The sequence below is a fragment of the Thamnophis elegans genome, chromosome Z, assembly GCF_009769535.1.
Source record: "Thamnophis elegans isolate rThaEle1 chromosome Z, rThaEle1.pri, whole genome shotgun sequence".
NCBI classification, from domain to species: Eukaryota; Metazoa; Chordata; class Lepidosauria; order Squamata; family Colubridae; genus Thamnophis; species Thamnophis elegans.
The window spans coordinates 73,323,833-73,337,165 of record NC_045558.1 but is presented as its reverse complement, the minus strand read 5'-3'; the positions used below and the strand labels follow the sequence as shown (position 1 = coordinate 73,337,165).

Here is a 13,333-nt window from a genome sequence, read left to right as displayed (position 1 = left end):
TACAACCCCTCCTCCCCATTTTCCACAGATTAAATGTGGCAGCCTTGAAGATCCAATGCCCAAGATGGCTTCCAGGCCTGACACTGTTATAGTTTCTATAAAGAGAGGGCAAGTAGCACTAGTGGGTTTCAAATTTTTTTAGAACCTCTTCTGTTTTCTGGGAGTAGCTTGCCAGCCATGTGACCAGGTAGGAGTGGCTTGGCAGTCATGTGACCAGGTGGGAGTGACCTGGCAGTCATGTGACCAGGAGGGAAAGCTTGGCAGTCATGTGGCCGGGTAGGAGTGGCCAAGACGATGTCACTGAATTCTTTGCCCCAATGAATGATCTACAAAAAGAAGATATAAAAAAGGAAATTTATTATTTTGTGCACTTACTACTTAAATAATATTAAAATAAGTACACAAAACAATAAAAGAGCTACTTACAGAAGGAAGATGACTGTCCTTGCCAGTCTTCTACATCACTGACTACACTTGCTCCAGTGAATGGCCTGCACAAAGAAGAAATAAACTCTTCAATTTGCATGCACTACATTAGGATGAAACCAGCACACAAAACAATAAAACTGCTACTTACAGAGGGAAGATGACTGCCTTGCCGGTCTTCAATATCACTGACCACCTTGCTCCAATGAATGGCCTGCACAAAGAAGAGACACACAAATGAATTCTTCAATTGCATGCACTACATTAGCATGAAACAAGCACACAAAATAATAGAAAAGGAGGATGACTGTCCTTTTGTGTGTCTTCAACATCACTGACTGACCACCTTGCTCCAATGAATGGCCTGCACAAAGAGACACAGAAAGAAAGATTTTAATTGCATGCACTATTAGCTGGTTTATTGTTTTGTGTGCTGGTTTCATTCTTAATGTGGATTAAGGATGAAACCAGCACACAAAGCAATAAACCAGCTACTTACATAGGAAAGGACTGTCCTAGCAGTCATACTCTGTTGCCTCTTCATCCTGTTAAATAATACTAACTGCAAAAAAAAATAAAACAATATTGGACTCGATTGTGGTTGTAAGCTGAGGACTACATTACAGGTAAAAGAAGGGACCTCTGTTTTCACTCAACAATGTACAGTCTTTTCAGAAAGGATGTCCCCCAACAAACAGGAAAGATATAGTTTTTCATCTAAGAAGTTAGCTCAAGAATGAATGTCATAGGTAGATTCACAGAGCAATACAGATTTCCTTTTCTGAAATTTATTCCACAGTTCGAAAAACAAGAATATATGAATTAGGTTCAGTACTTAGGAGAGACCAAATAGCTATTCAAGAGTTAGTGGTGCCATGGTTAGAAGCAATTGTAAAGCAAGATATGGATTTAAAACCAGTAATATTTTGTTGGGTATTTCAGTACATATTTAATTTTACACATGTTAACAGCTGCTGGGATTATGTTTGCACAACAGTGGAAAAACAAAGGTATGAAAAGTATAAATATTAGAATGTGCAGGAATGAATAAATTGACAATTAAAATCAAGAATGCTTTGAATACTTTTTTACATGGGATTTGTTTTATCAATTGCTAACTAACAGAAACAAAAATTAGAAATCTAAAAGTATGAAAAAAACACCAATTATGTAAGGAAAGCTCACTAAAATGTGTAAGAAAATATTATTAGTACTTGATCATTATTAATGTGTAGATAACTGTGGGACATTACGCACACACACACCCAAACTATGCCAGTGCCAGGAAAACACCAAAAGAATAACAGTTTTCAACAAAAAGACTGAAGATGAAACCTGTTTTTCCCTAAGCCTAAGGATAGGAAAGACAAAGCCACTGGAATAAAAACCATCAAGGCATTGTGGGAAATTATAATGGACAGGGCGAGGAAGCTCACAGAACCAGCAACCACCTCACAATTACCTAAACAACCAGGCATCACACAGAAACACACAAAATCTGGCAAAGCTGACTTGCACCAACCTGGCCTGCCCATAGAAAAGCAGCCACTTTGAGACACATAAATCATGCACCAACCTGCACACTTAAAAGCAACATATTGCATCACAAATAAAACATTTGCAAAAAGCAATAACATTTCTTGTAATAAACATATTCTATAAGCAATAATTCCCTAAAGATATTTTTTTTAAAAGATATTCTATAAATAATTAAAAAATCCTTAAAAACCATTAAAAAAACAATAATTAAAAATACCTTTCCCTCCCTAAAAGCCATTAAAAAATTCTATAAACAATAAATAAAAATTTCCTAAAAATATTTTTAAAGATATTCTGTAAATAATAATAAAAAATCCTTTAAAACTATTTTAAAAAACATATTATATAAACAATAATTAAAAATACCATTCCCTCCCTAAACGACATTAAAAAAATCTATAAACAATAAATAAATAAAAAATTCCTAAAAATATATTTTAAATATATTCTATAAATAATAAAAAAACCTTTAAAACCATTTAAAAATATATTCTGTAAACAATAATTAAAAATACCATTCCCTCCCTAAACGCCATTAAAAAAAATCTATAAACAATAAATAAAATATCCTTTAAAAAAAACAACACATTATTTGGGAGGAGGAGCCAATGTCACGATGATACGGACATCCAGTCTCGATGCTCTGAGGCCACAGCTGATACTTTTGCCGCTGGGTGGTCCAATTGGACCTAAACTGTTCCAAAGAGATGGTAAACAGGAAGAATATGTCTTGTTGACCTCAGGGACATTGCAAAGTCCCTGATCAATGCAAGAAAAGTTCTTCAAGCCATTGACAAAAAATCCAGCCAAGGCTGACAAAATCGAGGCAGCTCCAAAATGGAAGGATACAGAAAGAGAAAGTGTTTCCAGCTGATAAGGAACTTTTACTGTTTTAAAAAGAGACTGCCTATTAAAAAACTTAAAATTAATTTAAATTGAAGAACAGAAGAAATAAGCGTCAGAATTAAATTTGGAATGATTTTTGACAGGGGGTTATCTTACTTTTTAAATGCTATCTTCATGGATGGGATTTATGCAAGCCTTTTAATATGAATGGATTAAGTTTTCTTCTTCTATTTTTTTCTCTTTTATTATTCTCTGTAACCTATGGACTAAAACTTTCCCCTTTCATTACTGTGAGTGTTCTCCTAACTCATTTAAGAATCGGACTTTTTTTAAAACTTGAAATACAAAAAGATACAAAAAGAAACAAGGAAAATTGCAACATAATACTGCCACTCGGAGGCTGGAAGGTTTGTGTATTGGAAATAAAACATTCTATTTTCTTTCACTGATTATTTTGGTTTAGCACTACAAGGTCTCACTGCTTGGTTATAGAGAGTGATAAGAAGGAAAGCACACAGACGTCCATTTGAAGTATATCTTTAACCAGAAAAAAGTGACAACAAAACGTTATTGTGAATCTACGCTTAATTTTATTAACCTTCCAAATCAGAGCAGCTGTGTTTGTTAGTTGGAGATTATGGCACAATTTCAACAGCAGAAAGAAATAAGTTTGCAAAAGATATTCTCAGAAATACAGAAACTATCAAATACATATGAGAGGATAGGGAAGAAGCTGGAAGACTTAGAGCATCTAACAGCAAAATATGATGAAGAAGTTGAGGATGTCTATCAAATGGAAAACGTGGTGGTTAAATCCCAAAAATTGAAGTGGAAAATGAATATAAAGAAATTAAATTTGCTGATATTTATGGTGATTAGTTTGTCTCTGAAAATGGAAAGAGTGGAATACTGAAAGAGGAACTAAATGGAGGGGAAATTTATCCCAGATGGCAAGTTACAGAAGAAGAAAAAACAAAAGAATTTATGGACTTAAAGAGAGAAATGTTATTACCAATATCATTGATTACACCACTGACAATCAAAGATAAGCTGATTAAGGAAACAGAAGAAGAGCATCGAGATTACATGAGAGATTTTATAAGCAAGGAGTTGCTAAGAGAAGTCCATACAAAGTTGATTAAGGAGATGATTAGAGGATTGACACCACAAATGGCAGAAGATATGAGACTGTTTTGCTACTGGAAAGATGCAAGATGATAGATGGAAGAGTATAAGTTAAGACTAGTTAAACGTAATGAATTTAGTGACAATAGATATAATAAAATAAATAATTGATAATGTTACTATTGTATACAATGTGTAGTGTCATGATGAGTAATAATTGGATATGAATATTGAATGGTACCCATGAAAGGAAGATTAGAAATCCCTTTGGATTATATATAAAGGTTAATAAATTAAAAAAGAACTAAGTTAGATACAGTTAAAGCTTTGATTATTAGGGGGGAAATGTCATGATATAGAATATAGTTAAATAAAGGAGAGATAAGGAAACAACATACATACATACATACATACATACATACATACATACATACGGGTATAACATAAGGAAACGGGATATAAATTGTAAACAGTGATTTGGAAAGGAGGATTAGAAAATTTTGTTATTAAATATTATGGATGTTTAGCTAGAATTGGACATAAGGATTCAGTGTCAATGGAGGATTTTAGAAATAGTAAATGAAAGGCCAGTATGTGGTTATCAGGGACGTGCAGTCAGGGGAGGCAGGGGAGGCGGGGCCTCACCAGTGTCATGAGGAAAAGAAAAGAATTTTTAAAATAATTAAAAAGGCTCAGGTAATTGCTGCCAGACTCCAGAGTCACAGTGACTCTGAGTCTGTTTAGTGCTAACTGTAGGGGGAGAGAACTATGGGCCTCCTTTGCATAAGGAAATTTTCACCTTTTAACCCTAGCTCAGAGTTAAGCAAGTGTTAAAAGGTGAAAAATTCCTTATGGAAAGGAGGCATGTGATTCTCCCGCCTCCTGATCTGGGAGCAGTAAATCATGCCTTGGCAGCCTTGCCAAGTAAGTTGCTTTTTTATTTAATTTTTTACATTTTCATCATGGCGGGCAGACAAGAGGAGAGTTGAAATCCACAGCTGGAAAAGGTATGTGGATCGGACGGAGGGAGGGGGGGATTCAAAATTATTTGTAATGTAAGTAATTGTAATTTGTTTTTAGTGTGTGTGTGTGTGTGTGTGTGTGTGTGTGTTTGTTTGTTTGTTTTACCGGCCTCTGCTGGTGCGTGGGCTGGCACATTTATTTTTATTTTTTATTTTTTAAAGCCATGCCACCTCAGCCCACTATAGAGCGAAACATGCCCTGGTTTGTGGCCAGGAGGCACTCTGGCACTTTAAAGTGCATGCCGCCACCCCTGCCATACAGTGGGGCAGCGGACTGCACTTTAAAGTGCCAATGCGCCTGTCCACCATAGAGCGGGCTTGTTCTCTGCTTTAAGGGGGCTTTGCGTGGGAAGGAGGGGCTCTGCTTGGCTTTCCCCCTCTCCTCAGGTGCAGCTGTGGTGAGGGGGGTGGATGGCGCATGCTCGCACACTATTCCAGCTGGTGAGGGGGAGGCGAAATGCCACAAGGAAAATCCTGGTGCGTGAGGGTGGGCGAAGTTGGGGGCTCTGCCAACGCCAGCCGCTGCTGCCCCTCCTCGGTGCTTCTGGTGCGCGAGGCTGCTCAGGGAGATTATTCATTTCTTGCATTCAGATGCTTGGCTTAAAGCCCCCCGCCGCCCCCCTCACCCAGCTATAGCGAGCACGCGCGCTCGGAGAGGCAGGCTCGAAGACGAGCCCTCTGATCCTTATGCTGTGGGGAGATGAATCCTGCAGTTTGTCCTACCCCCCCCCTCCCTAAGCGGGTGCCCTCCTCCTCCTCTCCTTCAAAGGCAAGAGGTGGGCAGGTTTTTTTTTTCCGGAGCGGCTTGGATCCTGCCTAGATTGGAGGGGTGGGGGGAGGAGAATATAGAGGTCCTGCCCGCTTGCCTCACCGCACATCACTGGTGGTTATATATTAAAATGTTGGTATATTTTATGATGAAGGACGTTTAAATAATTATAGTCAAATGAAAATAGAGATATGATGATGGTAATATGTATAAATATCTGAGTTAAAATACTTGAGTTAATATGAATTATATCGGTTGACTGTGGAAGAGATGCACAAAAGTCTTTTTGTAACCAACATACATTTTCTACAGCATGTAAAGAAGGATGTTTGTTTTGAAAATAAAAAATAAAAAAACTTTATTTTTCTCTATTCTAAACTAACAAATTCCATTTCTACAAGCCTCCAGGAGGCAGGAGGTAAGCGTGGGCTGGGGGAAGGGCCTCCTTCTTTGTTCTCCTCAGGGCGGTTTTGGAGGCTTTGCTGCGTCTTTAAAACGATGCAGAGACGCGGCAGAAGGCTCCAGGAGCCAGCGTTCCCCTCGTGGTCCCTGTTTTTATTTTCTAGCGAGTTTTTTCGCCTTTTCAACATCCTTGCTTGTAGGATCTTCCGCGGAGGCGTGCGCGATTGCCCGATAGCTAGGGCGATCGCCGCATGGCCTCCTAGTTCCCCTCACAGTGCGGCAGCCATTTTAAGAGCGTTTTCGCGCCGTTTAGGCCTCGCTGCAGGCCGCGCAGCCACGCTAATGCTGGCATCACTGAGAGGCACTCGGACAGCCTAGGGGGGTGCCCACTGGCCATCTGCCTCTCCCTTGCCAACAATTTTCTTCACGGATCTCCTGAAAGCGGCACTGGGGCCCTGGTCTACTCAAAGGCCTCCGCCCCGGCCTAGGGAGGCCTACATTAATCCAAGCCTGCTTCTAGGCCTAGGCCTCCCTCTATCCCTGCTTGGCCTGCCAGTCCCTGGCTATAGCCCCTATAAAACCTCCAGATAGGCAACTAACTGAATCTCTCTGCATTCTATCATATTGTCATTGCATGCGAATTGATTACTAAAATTCTCTTTCTTTGTCTTTATTGCAGAGCAGCCTACAATTACTGCAGCTCTTCCTTCGGCCTGCGCTTGCTTGCTTGCAATCTGGTCATGGATAAACCGGGACCTCTGTCCAGTAGACCGGGACCCTCCCAGGGCCTGGATCAGGTTCCTTCTTTATCTTTGGGTGGGGGGGCTAGTGGAGACAGGGTTCCCTCCCAGACCCCTCCCCTCAGAACACTACCTGCTGCTGAAGCCAGGGATGCCGCAAGGTGCCAACGGGCCCTTGAGAAACAATTTGAAAGGGCCCGTCGCCAGGCGGCTAAGGAGACTCCCTCCGGGGATTCCTTTGTTCTGCCACTTCCCAGAAGGGATTTAACAGCCCTTATGACAGAAGAGGTTGACTCTCAAAACCTGTCCCCGGACCAGTCCTTTTCTGAGCCTCCTTCCCCAGCTAATTCTTGGTTCCCCGAACAAGAGCCAGCCCAGGAAGTTGTTCCCCCAGAGGACCCACCTTCCCAGGGGGAGGAACCCATGGGTGCTGAGGGTGACTCAGACCAAGATCCTGAACTGTCGCCTAGGATGCAGGCAATGGTGGAACGTGCCATAGCAAAGGGGATAGTTGATGCCATGCGGGCACGGGATAGGCAGGTGGCCCGTTCTGTTCCCTTGACTCAGGGTGGCTCCCAACCCGCCAAGCGGATGTGTCATCCTTCTTTGGAATCCTCCGTTGTTAGCGAGGCCTTGGCCTTGGAGGCAACGGACCCTATAGAGCAGGGCCTGTCCGAAGACGAAGACCTATCCCCGGACGTTCCCTCTTTTTCCGGCTTGTTCAAGCCCAGCCTGTTCAAGTCGGTCCTTTGCAAGGTGAAGGCCACTACCATGGTAGGTATTAAGCCAAAGCCCACTCCACCGCAGGCTGATTCAGCTCCAATAAACCCGAATGCTGTCATGTTTGACGCCCCAACTTCCCAGCAAGAGTTGGTTCCGGTTCCGGGATTGTTTCTGGACCTTATTCAGCGTCAGTGGGTTCAGCCAGCCACCTTGTCCTCTCCCAGCAGGGTGGACAAGAAATTGTACACAATGGAGCCTGTCCTGGAAGACCTTTTGGCTCTCCCTGCCGTAGATCCTCCCATCACGGCCCTTACTTCTAATGCCTCCCTGCCTGCGGACCTGTCTGAAGGCCTTAAGGCGGAGGACAGGAAGGCCGAGAAAGTCTGTCACAAGACTCACTTAGCGGCGGCCTGGGCCATTAGGGCCTCCTCTTCCGCTTCCTTCTTCAGTAGGGCCGCTGTAATCTGGTCATGTGACATATTAAATAAGATTCCTTCAGGGGACGCCCGGCTTCATCAAGATGTGACTAAACTCATTGCAACGTCGCAATACGCTGTTGACGCGGCCCTCAATGCCACCAAATTCGCCTCTAGGGCTCTAGCCGCGAATGTCACCGCGACCATCTGCTCTGGCTCCGACACTGGCAAGTGGACCAGAAGCACAAATGGAAATTGGCTTCTGTCCCCTTCAAGGGGTCCAAATTATTTGGTGAGGTGTTGGACTCCTTCCTTGTCGAATCGAAGGATAAGAGGAAGGTCCTTCCCTCTACGTCTAAAAAACAGGACTGCAAGTCCATGCCCTATGCGAGGCGGCAGTCCTTTCATTCCTCTGATCCATCCACCTCTACCTCCTCCTACCCCTCTAACAGAACAACTGGGCAGTAGGGGGATAGGGCTCAGGACAGGTCTTTCTTTCGAGACCGTGGTAGGCAGCAGTTTGGCTTCTGCAATTTCAATCGCAGAGGCGCCTCCAACAGGCCCTTCCGGAAGTCCAAGTGACTCCCCGAGCTCATCTCCAATCAGGGGTCTACTAGAACTGTTCGCCTCCCACTGGGCCCAGACGGCTCACGATGCCTGAGTCTTACAGGTGGTCAGCGAGGGTCTATCCCTAGAATTCCTATCCTCCCCTCCCAGAAACTTTATCAAGTGTCCCACTCCCTCATGTCCCACCAAGAGGGAGCAGATGAACCAGGAGGTTCTCCACCTCTTGGAGATCAATGCCATCGAACAGGTGCCCCTGGACCAGGAAGGGAGCGGGTTCTACTCCATTCTCTTCCTGGTCCCAAAGAACTCGGGCGGGTGGAGGGCCATCTTGGACCTCAAGAACCTCAACAGGCATTTTGCCTATCGGAGGTTCAAGATGCAGTCCCTTCAGTCCATCTTGGCGGGGATCCGCCAGGGAGACCTCCTCACCTCCATAGATCTGCGGGAGGCTTACTTACACATCCCCATTCACCCCCGACATCGGAAGTTCCTGCACTTCTTTTATGCAGGCCGCCACTTCCAGTACAAGGCCCTTCCATTCGGCCTGTCCTCGGCCCCCAGGACCTTCACCAAGGTTCTGGCGGTAGTGGCGACTCATCTCCGCCGCAGGCCCATAAGGCTCCAATGCTACCTGGACGACATTATCATCCAGTCGTCGTCCAGGCGGCAGGCCTTGCGGGATCTCCAGATAACCATGAGGACCCTCAGGCATCACGGGTTCTTCCTGAATCTCGAAAAAAGTCACCTTACCCCCACCACCAAGATCAATCACTTGGGGGTGGTGATAGACACCATTTCCTGCAGGGTATTCCTCTCCCAAGACAGGTTAGAGGCCCTCAGGTCCATGACCCTCTTAGTACAGCAAGCAAGGCAGGTTCCAATTGTCCTCCTCTCACAGCTGTTGGAGAAGATGATCTCCTGTCTGTTGATCGTCCCCAGAGCCCTGCAGTGGCTGCTGCTACCTCATCAGAGGGCCAACAGGAGCAACTCACCAAGATTGATTCCAGTACCTCTATGCATTTCCTCCTCTTCCACTCCTTCCCCGTCTTCTGATTAAGGTCATAGAAGAGGGGGCGGAAGTGCTACTTGTGGCGTCCCATTGGCCCCGGAGGTCGTGGTTCGCTGACTTGGTCAGCCTATCGGTGTCCCCGCCGTGGCGGATTCCCCCGGAACAGGTCTCTTTCAGCCAAGGGGCCATTGTCCATCCAGAGCCCCAGTGGCTGCCGCTGGCCGTTTGGCACTTGAGGGGGACCTGCTAAGGGCTGAGGGTCTGTCAGACGACGTCGTCCACACCATTCAAGCGGCTCAGTGTCTGTCGACAACTAGAATTTACGACTCCACTTGGGCTACCTTTGCCCAGTGGTATGAGGACTCAGGACTCGACCCTGTCACTGCTCCACTGGCAAGGGTCCTGGACTTTCTACAGGGGGGCCTTGGGAAGGGCCTCGCTCCGGCCACACTTCGTCGCCAGGTGGCGGCTTTGTCTACCGTTTGGGCCGGTGACCCTTCTCTTCCTCTCAGCAAGGTTCCCAGGGTGCGCTGCTTCCTCAAGGGCGCCTCTAACATCCGGCCTCCCACGGTCCACCATTACCCGACATGGCAACTTTCTGTGGTGCTACAGGCCCTCATGGGGCCACCATTTGAGTCTCTCCAGACGGCCTCTCTCAAGCACCTTTCACTAAAGACTTCCTTTCTTATCGCCATCACCTCCGCCCGTCGGATCTCGGAGCTGGCGGCTCTGTCTATGCGCCAGGACTTATGCGTCGTCCATTCCGACAGGGTGGTTTTGCGGCTTGATCCGACCTTTCTCACCAAGGTCAACTCCTAGTACCACAGGGCGCAGGAGGTTGTCTTGCCGAACTTTTGCCTGTGTCCTTCCCATCTGAGCGAGCGCAAGTGGCACAAACTTGACGTGCGATGAGCACTGAAAATCTATGTCCATCGCACCTCCAATTTCCGGAAGTCCGAGGCTCTATTTATATCCTTCCAGCTCGGATCGCTGGGAAAGAAGGTCGCATCTACATACGAACTACAGTAGAGAGCGGTGCCCCTTCGAATAACGGCTTACTCAACGTGCAGTTCGGCAACTTCTGCAGCTTGGGCCACGCAAGCTCCGATCGAGGAGATCTGCAGGGCAGCCGCGTGGTCTACACCGTCTCCGTTCATTAGACACTATAAGCTAGACACGTTTGCTTCAGCTGAGGCGGCCTTTGGCAGGCGGGTGCTGCAGGCAGTGACTTTTTCTGTCATACCCCGTGACTCTGATTCTGCCCGTGCAGATGGACATTAACTTGGGTATGTCCCACAGCTTGGACTCTCCAAGCAGTGTGCAGGAGAACGACCATTGGTCTTACCTGAAGGTCCTTCTCTGCACACTGCGGGAGAGTCCAACCCACCCTGGCCTGTCCGGGGTTACGGATCGTCGTGTCAACACGGTTCCATTCTACGGTCGTCTTCAGCTGCATCTCCATGGCCAAAGTGTCTCAAATTTCTGGGGATTAGGCACGCCTGGAGGTGTGGCCAAGGAAAAGTCTTTTCCTTAGTTCCAGGGCAACCAGACTGAAATAACCCACAGCTTGGACTCTCCCGCAGTGTGCAGAAAAGGACCCTTCAGGTAAGACCAATGGTCGTTCCAATCCACAAGCAATAATTTATACTGTAATCATTTCAAACTATTCCACACAGAATAAATTGGTTTATTTTAATTTATTTTGGATAGAATCATTTTTAAATAGTCTAAGATAATTTTAAAAAAGAATCCACACAGAATAAAATGAAGTAAAACATTTTAAAATATTCTATACTCAATACTTTTAAGTAAAACTGTTTTTAAAAAATTCTATGCACAATACATTTCAAATATTGAGTATAGAATTTTTAAAAATGGTTTATTTTAATTTATTTTTGAATAGAATCTTTTTTAAATAGTCTAAGACAATTTAAAAAAAGAATCCACACAGAATAAATTGAAGTAAAACATTTTAAAATATTCTATATTCAATACTTTTAAGTAAAACTATTTTAAAAAATTCTATGGACAATAAATAAAATATTATTTTAAAATACATTAAAAAAATAAAAGAAAAAAACACGGGTCACTTACCAGCAGGCAGAATCAGGAGAACTCCAATGCGATGGATCCTCATCGTGATGGATGGAAGCAACAGGGAGCAAGGAGGCAGAGAGGCAGCAGGAACAGGTAAGACACTAAGCCGGTTGCCTGGCAGGCTTAGCCAGCCAGGTGAGGCTGGAGGGGGGGCGGGGGGAAAGCTAGGCCGCTCCGGCTACTGCCAGCCCGCAGATTTTGCGAGAGAAGGCCTGAAGGCCTTCCTTTGCAAAAGCTAGGCTGCGTGGCGAAAGCTTGGCCGACACCACCCACCCAAAGCCTCCCGAGTCCCGCTGATGGGGCTTAGTTGCTTACCTGAGGGGGAAGCAGCAAGCTCCTGGAAGGCGAAGGGAATTTTCAAATGGAGGTCAAGCGTGAAACTTTTAAACACTTTGCCTCCAGCCCGCTCACTGATTGGCTGGAGTCCAGCCAATCAATGAGCGGCAGGCTGGGCTGGCTTAGTGCAGATGGGCGGGGGAGCGAGCTGCAATGCGCCGGCAAGGGCGCTTTGCAGCGACAGGGACCAGGACTGGTACCGGCGTTCCCAGAAGTTAATTACTTCTGGGTTCACCGACCAACCGGTCCACAAGGACCAGTAGGAATCCACCCCTGCTTTGAACCAAGCAACTATCTTAGTATGATTGTATTCAAAAACTCTATAATTTTTTATAAGTTTTTCAAATTCTACTTTTGTTTTCCCTCTCACTTCTTCCCTTTGATCCAGAAGTTTTTAATTTTAATTACTTGGTTGGCTTCATTTTGTTTGGTATGACTCTCTTTCCATAACCTTCTTCCCTATTTACTCTTATTTATCTTCACTTTCCCTTGATCTGTCCTTCTACTTAAATAGCTCAACTTGTTTTCCTCACTTTCCATTCCAAACCTATCATTTTTGCATAAGCTTCACTTAATTTTCCAACTTTATTGAAACTACTGATGTTACACTTAAAACACTGCTAATGTTCTATTTCCTAATTTCCCATTAATATACATATACATATACATATACATATGGCACTTTATGTGAACAAAATAGTACACTTGGAACTATGTACATGGATTTGTTTGGGCTAAATTGTAGGGTGAATGAAAATATTATTTGTATTTCCTTTTACTCTATTTTCTTACAACTACTCATATTATTGTCCTTATTGAAGACTAGGTCGAACGTAGGCGTCGAAGTCACTGAGATACTTTAACAGCTTTATTTAACATAGAACACAAGCTTAGAACAAGAACAGCAACTTCAGCATCTTGCCCTGCTTGATAGTTATTTAAACAGGAACTGTCAAGCAGGGCAACCAATTGAAACCCTTAAAATTCCACTTTCAGCCTGGTGCAATCTAAACCAATAGGTGCGAACCTTTGATTGCTGGGCTGTCAGTCAAAGTTGAGAACTTGTGGCCAGTCGTAAGTCGAGGACTTGCAGCTGGTCATAAGTCAAGGACCTAAGACTGGTCACAAGTCGAGGAATTCACACCACTTCCCCCCAAGCATGCACAAAGGTGGCTCATGCATAATCTGATAAGTAAGTGGAGCACCTCTGGATCTGCCCAGAACGCCTCAGTTGCAGCTCGTCAGCAGAGGAGGTAGGATGTCCCCGTGGTAGCTCCTCCCCAGCAGGAGTGGAGTTCTGGGTGACATCATGCAGG

The 13,333-nt window shown here is 44.7% G+C and overlaps 1 long non-coding RNA gene across 1 annotated transcript; it reads right to left on the bottom strand.

Moving 5' to 3' along the window:
• Positions 1-290: 290 nt before the first annotated feature.
• LOC116521081 lies at positions 291-615 on the bottom strand. Its single transcript, XR_004256911.1, has 3 exons — positions 578-615; positions 427-491; positions 291-326 (listed from the first exon to the last, which is right to left on the bottom strand). It is a non-coding gene; the product is annotated as an uncharacterized LOC116521081 (long non-coding RNA).
• Positions 616-13,333: the final 12,718 nt, after the last annotated feature.